The sequence below is a fragment of the Oncorhynchus tshawytscha genome, linkage group LG12 (genome assembly GCF_018296145.1).
Source record: "Oncorhynchus tshawytscha isolate Ot180627B linkage group LG12, Otsh_v2.0, whole genome shotgun sequence".
Lineage (NCBI taxonomy): Eukaryota > Metazoa > Chordata > Actinopteri > Salmoniformes > Salmonidae > Oncorhynchus > Oncorhynchus tshawytscha.
In genome coordinates, this window is record NC_056440.1 from 59,732,017 (window position 1) to 59,744,979 (window position 12,963).

Sequence of the window (12,963 nt, forward strand, 5' to 3'; positions counted from 1 at the left end):
GTGGGACAGAAAGATAACTGATGACTATACGCTGTGGCTATAAAGCTATGCTAGAATCCCTGTGACTATTTTATAGAGGACACGCCCTCTGTTTGTAAGCCAGAGTAGCTGCCCCCCAGTCTGATCAGAGCAGTATTTTTGAGGTATGGGATGACAGGGCCCATGGCTGATACTCCTATTGGCAGTGAGAGAAAGATACCGGGCTGGTTCTCAGGGGGAGCTGTCCTCTACATAGTGCGCTCAACGAAAGATACTATTTGATAAAGACTCCACTCCCCAAAGCCTCCATAAATAATGAAAAGTTAATGAAGAGGTAACTTAATGATGTAATGAATATCACTCGAGCAAGGTCAAGCCGAAGGGGGAAAGTTGGTGGGCTTTCTAAAAGCCATGAGATCTATTGTATGAGCCTGTCTGTGGGCCTGTTGTGTTCTTTCTGGTCGGTTGTGCAGTCTAACCTTGCTTACAGTAAGTGTACTGTGTGTGTGTGTGTGTGTGTGTGTGTGTGTGTGTGTGTGTGTGTGTGTGTGTGTGTGTGTGTGTGTGTGTGTGTGTGTGTGTGTGTGTGTGTGTGTGTGTGTGTGTGCGCGCAGCCCAGTGGAGGGACTGGATCTAGTGTTGAACTGGTGATTAAAAATTGAGAGGGTTTGAATGACAACGATGAGAGTGTGTCGGAGCCAGGTGCGATCGATAGTGCTCTGGGTGGCGTGCACTGTGTGTGTGTGTGTGGACCATAAACCATGCCATCCCAGGTCTTCAATGGTCAGCAACCAATGTTCTCTATCACCAATAACATTTAACATCAGAATGATCTGTAATATGAAGTAGCCTGTATTTACCCCTGACATTATTTTATGTAGTGTTGGGACTTGCCCCAAGATTATATTTTCAACCAAAATTGTTTTCCCCCTGTGTCTTGTACTTAAAGATGAATGGACATTTGGTCCATGTGTGCTGGTGACATGACCCTGCACAATGGATCCAGTTTCAGCGCTCTCGTCTCAGTCTGAGAAGTGCTTACTTGGCGGTGGCCAGGTGGCCTGTTCGATCTGTTTCCCTTTGTCTGAGGTAAAGAAATGTCTGCCCTGACTCCCTATGCTGTGAGGCTGAGGTAAAGAAGTGTCTGCCCTGACTCTCTATGCTGTGAGGCTGAGGTAAAGAAGTGTCAGCCCTGACTCCCTATTCTGTGAGGCTGAGGTATATAAGTGTCTGCGCTGACTCCCTATGCTGTGAGGCTGAGGTAAATAAGTGTCTGCCCTGACTCCCTATGCTGTGAGAATGAGGTAAAGAAGTGCCTTCCCTGAATCTCTATGCTGTGAGGCTGAGGTAAAGAAGTGTGCCCTGACTCTCTATGCTGTGAGAATGAGGTAAAGAAATGTCTGCCCTGACTCTCTATGCTGTGAGAATGAGGTAAAGAAATGTCTGCCCTGACTCTCTATGCTGTGAGGCTGAGGTAAAGAAGTGTCTGCCCTGACTCTCTATGCTGTGAGGCTGAGGTAAAGAAATGTCTGCCCTGACTCCCTATGCTGTGAGGCTGAGGTATATAAGTGTCTGCCCTGACTCCCTATGCTGTGAGGCTGAGGTAAAGAAGTGTCTGCCCTGACTCTCTATGCTGTGAGGCTGAGGTAAAGAAATGTATGCCCTGACTCCCTATGCTGTGAGGCTGAGGTAAAGAAGTGTCTGCCCTGACTCTCTATGCTGTGAGGCTGAGGTAAAGAAGTGTCTGCTCTGACTCTCTATGCTGTGAGGCTGAGGTAAAGAAGTGTCTGCCCTGACTCTCTATGCTGTGAGGCTGAGTTAATGAAGTGTCTGCCCTGACTCTCTATGCTGTGAGGCTGAGGTAAAGAAGTGTCTGCCCTGACTCTCTATGCTGTGAGGCTGAGGTAAAGAAGTGTCTGCCCTGACTCCCTATGCTGTGAGGCTTCTACAGCACATATGATTGGGGGAGGGGGGGTGAATAAGGCTACACTAAAGCCCAGATCTGGTAGTATGGCTTCGATCTGTTGTCAGGGTAGACCACATTAGCATAGTGTTGTCGGGCAGGTTGTGGTAAAAGGCTGTGTGTGTGTGTGTGTGGATTTTCCAATGTATGAAACTAGGTGTGGGGATGATGGTCTGAGGACTTGTGAGGAAAGTGACAGAGAGAGAGTGAGACAGCCTGTGTGCTGCAGAACAAGCCTCTCACATGGGCTTTGCCTTGCTCCAGGCAGGGCCAGGGTCTGTGCAGGTTATACAGATTGTTTGCACACACACACACACACACACACACGCCGTTACGCTAGAACTCAACTCCAATGCAATGTGGGAATAGCATGATTTGTAGCACAAGTGCAAACACGTTGCTGAGCGGTTTCCTAATGTGCCTGGAGAGACTTGGGGGTCTCCCTCTCTGGCGAGTTTATAGATGACTGGTGTGTCTGTGCCCATGTGTCACGGAGACACAATCCACCCGTCTAGTTTCCCTTAACAAGCCTCAGGTCAGACTGCCTGGCACTCATCTACCCTTAAGCACAAGTCAAGCTATTAAACAGATGGAGTCAGTACTGAGAACGTTTTTTCCCCCTGCTTTATTTAAACTACTCAAATGTAGCTAGTCAACCTCGGATATACAGTTTGCACTATTAGGATAGTAGGGTCTTAGTAAATATGCTCAAGTAGCTGCAGACAGAGGGAGTGAAAAAGAACACCTGAACTCAGAACAGAAATGAAGTGACTAGCAAGGTTGGGTGGCTGTGTAGCAGAGCACACATTCAAAGTGAAAGAATTTCATTTTCTTCATCCAAAGACGGCAAACCCACGCTTTCAGAAGTCCCGTCTGCACACAACAGCACAGCCCCGGGCCCTTAGATGGCCATTCATAGGAGATATTCACCCTGTGGTTATCATAGAGGACAGGGCATGTCCCAGGCCAACTCCTGTGGGACGGCTGTGGGTTACAAGGGGAACGGCGGTAGAGAGCTTTCTATTAGGAACGGAGAATGAAAAAGCCTTTTACCAACATTCATATCTGGGATTGGGTTTTTCTTTTCTTTGAGGGGCAAGCGGATGTTTTTTTTCTTACACAGGATAAGTAAGGATGCACATTAAATAGAACCTTTTTGAATTTTGTTGTATAAAAGTGAGTGTCTGTATGGCGGCTTTTAACAAGGCATGGAGTACAGTACATGTGACTGCTGAGGTGTGACCAGTCCACCCTTTTCCCATCCTTGATTGTCAGCATCCTTTGCTGTATATTTCTAAAAAGCAGAACAGTAAGGAGCAACAAAGGTGTGATAGGCGGTGCATGTGTACGTGTTAAAAGCAAGCCTCCTTGACTGGAAGCTTCTTGGATGTGCCCTGTGCTCTACCACCACCTGACTCACTATGATGTGTCACACTTAAATTGTGTATGCTGGTGTAATGAGCATCAGTCATCAGAAGACACCATTCAAATTATATCTGATCCTGTCTGGTGTTGTGTCTCCACAAACAATAACTCACTTTTACTTTCAGCCTGATCCTGTCTAGTGTTGTGTCTCCACAAACAATAACTAACTTTTAATTTCAGCCTGATCCTGTCTAGTGTTGTCTCTCCACACACATAACTCACTTTTACTTTCAGCCTGATCCTGTCTAGTGTTGTGTCTCCACAAACAATAACTCACTTTTACTTTCAGCCTGGTCCTGAAACCACACAGAGACTGCCAAAGTCACCCTCTTAGACAGCCAGACACACAGTGACCCCCACAGCCTTGTAGGTCTCCAGACAACCTTGATGTGTGTTTTTGGTTTGTGGATATGCCCGTTTGCATTGTGTGTGTGTGTCTGTGTTGTGGATACTGGAAATCACTTTTTCTATGGGTAGATATTAGATATTACTACTCCAATAAGCTGATAATAAGCATTTGCTGAACTTACTATTATTTTTGTATCACTTCTGATGAAGTGTAAACATTCAATCTTTCCATCAAATTCCATTAAACACAGTGAGAATGCAAACATCCACGTGCACTCTTAAAAAAAAAAAACAAGCAGTGAATTTAAACAGCCGTGCGTGGACATAAATAGTTTAATCTGAGCTCCATAAATCATATGGAGAATGTACATTTGGCCTGGGTAAGGCCTTCGAGTTCACACCCGGATTCTGTAAACATGTTTTTTAGCCGGTCGCGTCGAGTCTTAAGAGACTGCCGGTAATCAAAAACAATAACCGCTCTAAGCGTAAACTCTTCAAAAAGTCCTGGAGAAGTATGAAATAATAATCTGTGTGTGGGCCCAGCCGAATGCTGAGAACGCAAACATTTCACAATAAAGTTGTTTAAATAAAGGCCTTGGCATAGATGGCTGAGAGATAGGACATGCTGCCTTAATTACACACGGCCATAAAAAATAAACCGGCGGCACAAAGTATGACTCGCCGTTCAGCAGGGTTTAACCTATAAAATGTCAGCGAGGTGTTGTACTTCAGATGTGAGAGGGGATGTATTGTTTGGAGAGAAAACAACAGGCTCTGAAGGAGAAAAGAAATATCCGCACCAAAAAACAAAAACCACCCCAAAAAATGAAAGACTGTACAATCAACAAAGAAAGCAGTGTTTACTCTGAATTTAAAGACTTTCAAACTCTTCCCCCGCCATTGCGAGGCATTACAGAGAGAAAATAGACCAGCTAAGCACCCCGTTTATTGTTCTTAAACTCTGTGAAAGGTAATATGCTTTAAAGGCACGGTAAATGTATTGGTGTTGCCGGAGTTTGCGCTTATGGACGGTGTAAGTGAGTAAAGTTACATTAGCCTTTGGAGAGAAATAGATTATTTTTCCTGAAGCATGGACTTAAGTTTCTACTGCTGGGTGGGCCCACTCCTCTTTAGTGGTGTTAACATAAGAATAGAGGGTTGGCTAGAGGGTGAGGAGGGGTTAGCTGGTTTAAATTATTCTGCCCCTCCACTGCTGCATCGCAGGGGCTGTTGTTATCCACTTATAACATCAGACGTTCACTCTCTCTCTTTTACTCCCTCTGTCTCATCTCTCTCTCTCTCTCTCTCTCTCTCTCTCTCTCTCTCTCTCTCTCTCTCTCTCTCTCTCTCTCTCTCTCTCTCTCTCTCTCTCTCTCTCTCTCTCTCTCTCTCTCTCTCTCTCTCGTCTTTGCTCCACTGTGTTGTAGAGCAGTTAGGGCATCAAATCGGGGCCTTTATACATACCAGTATTATTTTGTAACGCCTGACTCAGCCCTTGGCACACCTCTGTCCCAGATCTCCTCAGGCGCGTGGCCTACAATGTGACGCGGCGTCACGCCGGCGTGGAATTCTCAACCCACGAGAGGATAAAACGTCTCCCCTGTTCACAGCCAGAAGGCCCAGAGTAGGCACACACACACAACACAAGACAGGAACTCTTAATCACGTTTCATCCTCCAGTCTTAAAGCCCTGGATCTGAATGGTAATTCACCTTAACACGAGCCATAGTCTGGGGGAGTGGAGGGGACCGGGACACTCTTAAGCATGGAGGAGGAATGCAGTTAGATGTAAATGTTTGTGTACGTTCTGCGTACGTCTTGGAGTGCAGGGATGGTGCTTAAAGACATCTGGATGCAATGAAATGCCATTCGTCTAAACAAAAGTGAGCCCCGTCTCTCTGCCTAGCAAGCCACCCAACGTGCGCTCTGCTTTTACTACATGTTTGTGCAATGTTTTCTAAAGTACTATATTGAAAAATGTTTCATTGCAACAGTGTTAAGCTTTCCAACATGAGATGGTTTTCCTTGCTCCAATTTCCCCCTAGATAAACACGGAGGCCATTGGAAATAGCTGTGCACTTGATGAATGATGTGCATTTTATGACTGAAAAGGCCTACTTTATGACTGAAAAGGCCTACTTTATGACTGAAAAGGCCTACGATATGACTGAAAAGGCCTACTTTATGACAGAAAAGGCCTACGTTATGACTGAGAAGGTCTACTTTATGACTGAAAAGGCCTACTTTATGACTGAAAAGGCCTACGTTATGACTGAGAAGGTCTACTTTATGACTGAAAACGTCTACGTTATGACTGAAAAGGCCTACGTTATGACTGAAAAGGCCTACGTTATGACTGAAAAGGCCTACTTTATGACTGAAAAGGCCTACGTTATGACTGAAAAGGCCTACTTTATGACTGAAAAGGCCTACGTTATGACTGAAAAGGCCTACTTTATGACTGAAAAGGCCTACGTTATGACTGAAAAGGTCTACTTTATGACTGAAAAGGCCTACTTTATGACTGAAAAGGCCTACTTTATTACTGAAAAGGTCTACTTTATGACTGAAAAGGTCTACTTTATGACTGAAAAGGTCTACCTTATGACTGAAAAGGCCTACGTTATGACTGAAAAGGCCTACTTTATGACTGAAAAGACCTACTTTATGACTGAAAAGGCCTACTTTATTACTGAAAAGGCCTACTTTATGACTGAAAAGGCCTACTTTATGACTGAAAAGGTCTACCTTATGACTGAAAAGGCCTACGTTATGACTGAAAAGGCCTACTTTATGACTGAAAAGACCTACTTTATGACTGAAAAGGCCTACTTTAGTGCTGGTCTAAAGAAGAAAAAGACCAAAAACATTTTCATTGGATTGACCTTTTAGAATAACAGTAATATTCTTTTCAACTTCTGGAGCGATATTCACGGCATAAAGAATCTCAAGAAGGACAAGCAATTTGGAAAACAACAGCATCAATCATGAGATGTCAGTTCATGGATTGAGTTGTCATCGGAGGGAGGTGGTCAAAGGGGGAGATCAAGCAAAGATGGTCTCTGGACCGTCATATATAAACAAGCTCAGAACATCGGAGGCCTTACCAAGTGTAAACTTATTTTTTAAATATATATTTTTTCATGCATGAGCTAGTTTTGTGCTCCCCCCAGAACAATCTGGACATCAGCTAAGTTGTACAGTGCTACAGCGTATCCGTCAAGATCGATTTCACTCCCTATTGTTCCACATCGTTGGTGATCTGCAGATCAGACCAACAGTGAGAGAAAGAGAGAGAGTGAGAGAGAGAGAGAGAGTAGGGGGAGAGGTGGCATGCGTGTGCATGAGAAGCACACCTATAGATTTATCAGCTCTTTCGTTCTATTTAAACAAATAGTCTTGGAGCCTTGGAAGGCAGTGTAGGGACATGCCTAGGATAATAAGCGTCATGGAATCTAATCAGATTTATAAGAGGAATTGATTGTTGTGTGGCAGGAGGAGCAGGAGTGGGGTTGGCAATAAGCTGAAATTTAAGTGTTAATTTTTATGCTAATCTGCTGGCATCTCCGTGTGATGCAATTTGGTTCCCTGCACCGCAGATATGAAATTGTCCTGCTCACAGAGAAAATGTCAGCTTGCCAGACCCTGAAAGCTTGTTATTTATTAGGTATGTTTCTATTAGTATGTGTCACAGTTGTTAGAGAGCCACATGCACACGTATAGACACACACGCACGCGCAGCGCGTGCACACACACACACACACATACAAACACACACACAAATACACACACACAATGGTGCTTCATGCTTGTTCCGCCCAGCTCTCGGCCTTAAAATCGTCTCAGCTCACTGGCTGCAACACTGGGGCATTAATGTATTATCATATATCGGGGTGGTCCTTGCCCTCTGGACAAAAGGCTATTTAATACAATTTAATGACATTCCCAAGCAGGAGAAAGGGAGGGAGACAAGGAGGCAGAGCCTAGATGAAAATAGCATCTGTGTTTCTCATGGCTCACCCATGCAAACATTTCCGCTTAAGATGCGTGACTTCTCTCCTTTCTCCGGCAGAAAGGGGAGAAAAGAGGGAGAAGCTAATGGCAGGTAGAAAGGGGAGAAAAGAGGGAGAAGCTAATGGCAGGGAGAAAAGAGGGAGAAGCTAATGGCAGGGAGAAAGGGGAGAAAAGAGGGAGAAGGTAATGGCAGGGAGAAGGGGGAGAAAAGAGGGAGAAGCTAATGGCAGGGAGAAAGGGGAGAAAAGAGGGAGAAGCTAATGGCAGGGAGAAAGGGGAGAAAAGAGGGAGAAGCTAATGGCAGGGAGAAAGGGGAGAAAAGAGGGAGAAGCTAATGGCAGGGAGAAAGGGGAGAAAAGAGGGAGAAGCTAATGGCAGGGAGAAAGGGGAGAAAAGAGGGAGAAGCTAATGGCAGGGAGAAAGGGGAGAAAAGAGGGAGAAGCTAATGGCAGGGAGAAAGGGGAGAAAATAGGGAGAAGCTAATGGTAGGGAGAAAGGGGAGAAAAGAGGGAGAAGCTAATGGCAGGGAGAAAGGGGAGAAAAGAGGGAGAAGCTAATGGCAGGGAGAAAGGGAGAAAAGAGGGAGAAGCTAATGGCAGGGAGAAAAGAGGGAGAAGCTAATGGCAGGGAGAAAGGGGAGAAAAGAGGGAGAAGCTAATGGCAGGGAGAAAGGGGAGAAGCTAAGGGCAGGGAGAAGTAGAGAAGATTGAGAAGTCTAGATATGAATATCCATAAAGACAGTGTGCTGTAATCCAGGCCTTAATGCTGCATACAGTAACATGTCACAGACGGCATTGCTCTCCAAGGGCCATTAAGTGATCCATTTCCACAGTCGCACGGTGATGTCATCCGCACGAGACAGCAGAGGGACAGTGACAGCCAGGCGCTGTCTTTGAGTTTCATCCAGCTCTGACAGCTTCCTGTCAAGACGCCTCTCTCCTTTGAAACACCTATTCTCTCCGTCTCTCGTGTTCAAACTGTTTCTCACTCTGTCTATTCACACTGATGTTCTGTGTGCCAGTCCCTGAATCCAGTTTATATTGTACACTGGGCGTAGTAACAGAGTAAAAGGTTTGGATGCAATTCACATATAGGTCAATTAAATGCACCAACATCTGCTCTCTCCTAACCATTTGCATATAGTATTCATATGTTAATGATGTCCCTTGTTTTTTGTGTTTGTGTGTGTTTTTTCTTTTTTTTTGCAATTCCTCCCCTCCTCCCCATCTCTTTGTAAAAAAAAAAAGGTTCATGCTTCCTAAAACCGGATATAGCCATCTTATTTTTACTTCCCCTCTCACTAACGCTTCAAGGAAAGAGTTTCTTGAGCAGACAAGTGCCGGGGTTGTTCTGTTGCCATGCCCCTGATTTAAAAAAGAAGAAGCCCTTTGCTGTAGTGGGAAGGCCTCCCTTTTCCAAAGCAGCTTAATGCCTTATAAATCAATGATGACACAGATGGACCAGCGATAATCTATTTAGAATGCCTCACAGCAAATATTGTCGTACAGATGATTAGAGATTGAGCTATTTTAACTCACCCCCTTAAAAAAAAAAATCTTCTGCTCATTTTAATACTTTGAATTATAGGGGGGCTTCACAAGTTTGGTTCTTTTGAAATAAATCTCAAACATTAGAAAAGGGGTCTAATGTGTGAACGTCTGAAGTCTGCCTTCTCTTTGTGGCGTTATGGGTGGGGATAAGGGAACAAAGAGCATATGAAGAGCGTGGTGGTCTGTTGCCAAAACCATAATGACAACGCATGTTTCTTTAACCAGAAAAGGGGGGTCCTTTAATGGAATTGTGTCTGAGGGTGTAAATGGCGAAGCTAGAGGCCTCAGTCTCTTTTATGGTTGATGGCTCCCGATTTAGCGTGAGGAGGAGGAGGAGTGATAAAATGAAGTGGAGGTTGTCAGATGTGGCAGCTGCTTGGAATCCTGATAAATATAAGCCCTTATTGATCGGATGAAAATGAAAGATCCCAGAGTGCCGTGCAGTATTTAGCATCTTGTCTGCCGCGCGTCAGCGATGGCCTTGCCTTGGAGGGATAGATTTTCAGCCCGCTACAAGGCACGGCTTTGATTTCATCTTTAACCTTTTTCGGCTGCATTTCCTTGACCTCTGCGCATCGCTGCCTTTCAGTGAATTTGTTACATTTCACTTGACATCATCTCCCTCTCTCTCTCTCTCTCTCCCTGTCCCTCTCTCTCTCTCTCTCCCTGTCCCCCTCTCTCTCTCTCCCTCTCTCCCTGTCCCCCCTCTCTCTCTCTCTCCCCCCTCTCTTTCCCCCTCCCTTTCTCTCTCTGACAGGAAAGAGACACATCCTTCTAGGTCGGTCGTCATTGCTGTGTGCTGTAGTGACTCAGTGGCAGTGATCTGTCTGGGTCTCCTCGAACCTGACAGACAGGCTCCAGACCAGTATGCAGTTAGTGTGTTAAGGTATGCCCCCCCCACACACACACCTTCTGTCACACACTCTCTACTTTGCCACCATAGGTTTCTGCTAATGCTAGTAACTTTGTTACAATCTGGATTGTGATAATCTACCATAATCACCAGCCATCTAAAAACACACTGAACGTCACTCAGTTACCCCACTGAAACATGCCTGTTCCAAATCTCCCCCCTCCCCTTGTGCCACCTCTCCGATGTCACTATACTTCCACTTCATGACTACCCACCTTATTTATTTTTCATTTATAAGAGCCAGCTAGCAATATAACATGGAAAATGTGGGACGAATCATGAACAATTTATGTTTTGGCATTAGTGTAATTGAATTCTCCTCGTATATCACAGGGAGACGTTTCAGGCTTGAATTAAACGAGAGGTACGGATCCATGAAAATAAGGCTCCCTTCCTTGTCTTTTGAACAACGCTCCCTTTCTCTTTTAGATGGATGATAAATCCCCTGTGAGGGAGCCTGCAACAGCTGTTGGCAGACAGGCTAGATATGAGAATAGCAGCATAGGATGAGCGAGCATTAAAAATTAATACGCTATTTAGCCTAGGTGTATTTTAGGTATTTGACATTTTCATGTCCGGGACAGACTAAATTTATTCATAGTGCAGAAAAAAAGGGGAAAAAAAGAGAAGAGAAATGGTGAGAAAGAAGCGTAAGTGAAGGCCATTCTGTTTTTATGGTCACTCATTCCCTACAGTAGTGATCCGTGTGAAGGCTTAAAGCACACCGTCTGTGTCTATGGAGGAGACTAAAGCTCGTTATGGCTGGAGTAATAATTAGCACACTGCAGAAAGGAAGTGATTTGCCTCTTAAAGCCCTCCAATATCTTTTTTTTTTTTGTGATGCCTTTTCTTTGCTTCCCTTTTCATTCTCTCTTTACACTGACTGGGAAAGCTACACACACACAAAAAAATCAAATAAAAAATAAGCAGGGACATTGGGTAGTGTTCTTTAAAAAAAAAGTTGGTAGGGTATCTAGCTAGGCCCAGGCCCCAGACAGTGAAAGTGGAAATCCCAGACCTCATAGTGATTAATTACTAATGCTCCTCTCGAACATCTCCCATATCCCTCACGATCTAATCGCACTGAAATCTAAGACATGTCCTGTAAGGAAGGATCTGACTATAAGAGCCACCTCACTCAACCACCCTCCCTCCATCTACGTCCCTCTCCCTTCCGCTGTCTGACTCACACTCTTCTCCTTTCTGTCACTTCTCTCTCTGTCTGTGTCACTCGCTTTTCCCTTCTGCTCCACACACTATTCTGCATGTATCCTTTGACTCTGTCTCTCCATATGTTTCTCTTATTGTCTCTTCTGTACCCCCCTCCTCCTCTCTTTCTTTCATTTTCTCACGCTTCCAATCGTCATATATACACTGTTATTACCCTGGGGAATATTTAGCAGTAACATGTTAAACACCGCATACCACCCTCTAGTCTTGACTCCGAACACAAACCTGGAAGGCACAAAACTGGAGAAGCATGTGTAAGTACACCGTGCAAATGATCACCAGGATAAAACATAAAGCTTTTATTTAGTAGTTTAAACCTATTACGGGATCGCTAAATCTCAAGCCTGGGATCATTTTTGGAGATATCTCTCCCGACTACAAGTAAAAATGGGGATCGAAAGCCATTCAACATTTAAAGGAGATGGAAGCACGTTGGAAACAACAGTCTCAACAACGTCCTTCATTTTCAGATGTCATTGATTTCACATTGCTGGAGTTGAATGCTACTAGTGCTTGAGACAAGGGCCCGCGTTACCTGCGGAAAATGCGAAACGTTCGAAAGCTGTCAGTAGAAAATATCCTCAAGCCCTTCAGTCTCTCGGGAGAAAAGAAAAAATGACACAGAAACATTTCCAATGTTCTTTATGTAATCAGTGACATAAATGCGCAGGACTGAGTGATCATTTTTAGCCTAGCCGTGTGTTTTTGTGACGGGAACGTGGAGTTCTTGCCGGACTGTGACAGTACGACATATGCAGATAGTTGGCCTCCCTGGGTCTATAGGGATTTACCAGGGAGCTGCTTCTCTGTGGCGCGAGGTTTTCAGTGTCAGAGCCAATGTGCCTTTGAGGCCGTATCCTAGCAGATTAGCGTCTCTCCTTATCATTCAGATCAAGCCCGGCTCCCTTTGAAAACATATTGTACACATCTACCCCTCCCCTCCCTGCCGTCGTCCATGACAACAATCTGTAGGCGTGATGTCTGTCTCAGAGGAGCAGTGGGAGCCCTTGACAGATAGCAGGTCTGGCGCTGGAGTCAAAAGCAGGCACGTCCGTCCTCCTCCCTACCCGGTGCAGGGGAGAGAGAGAGACTGTCAGGCGACAGAGGGGACCGAAGGGGCCTGGGCTGGGGGGCCTGGAGCCCAACACTCAAGCCCTTCATCATCCTCCTATGATAGCAGGGGTAATTGATATATGGGCACAGCCGTCTCTTCCCCTTCGCGTGTTAAGGTCGACTTATCTACATTTCACCCCCGATTTCTCCACTCCCATTATATTTCCTAGATATTGACTGACTGCTGAGGGTGGTGTGTGAAATGAAACCCAGAGAAAAAGAAGAGAAAAGTGCTTTTATTCCGGCGCCTAACCCCGCCTGTTATCAAAGTAACTTTGAGCTTATTAGCGACAAAGGGCCTACCCCCCCCCCTTCCTGCTTTGTGCGGCCGTGTACGCCAGCGCTTCCTGAATTAAACTGCTGGCTTCCTGTTCTTTTATATGCATGGCCACATCTGGGGAGCCTGCTCACAGCCCTGCTGCCTAATA

General features: G+C 45.2%; 1 protein-coding gene across 3 annotated transcripts in view; it reads left to right on the top strand.

Moving 5' to 3' along the window:
- LOC112263559 (zinc finger protein 536-like) overlaps positions 1-12,963 on the top strand; it is a 201,286-nt gene that overhangs the window by 52,314 nt on the left and 136,009 nt on the right. For all 3 annotated transcript variants that reach the window (XM_042330847.1, XM_042330845.1, XM_042330846.1), the window contains exon 3: positions 10,037-10,165. The gene's annotated coding sequence lies outside the window, so the exon portion shown is untranslated. The remainder of the gene's footprint in view (positions 1-10,036; positions 10,166-12,963) is intronic.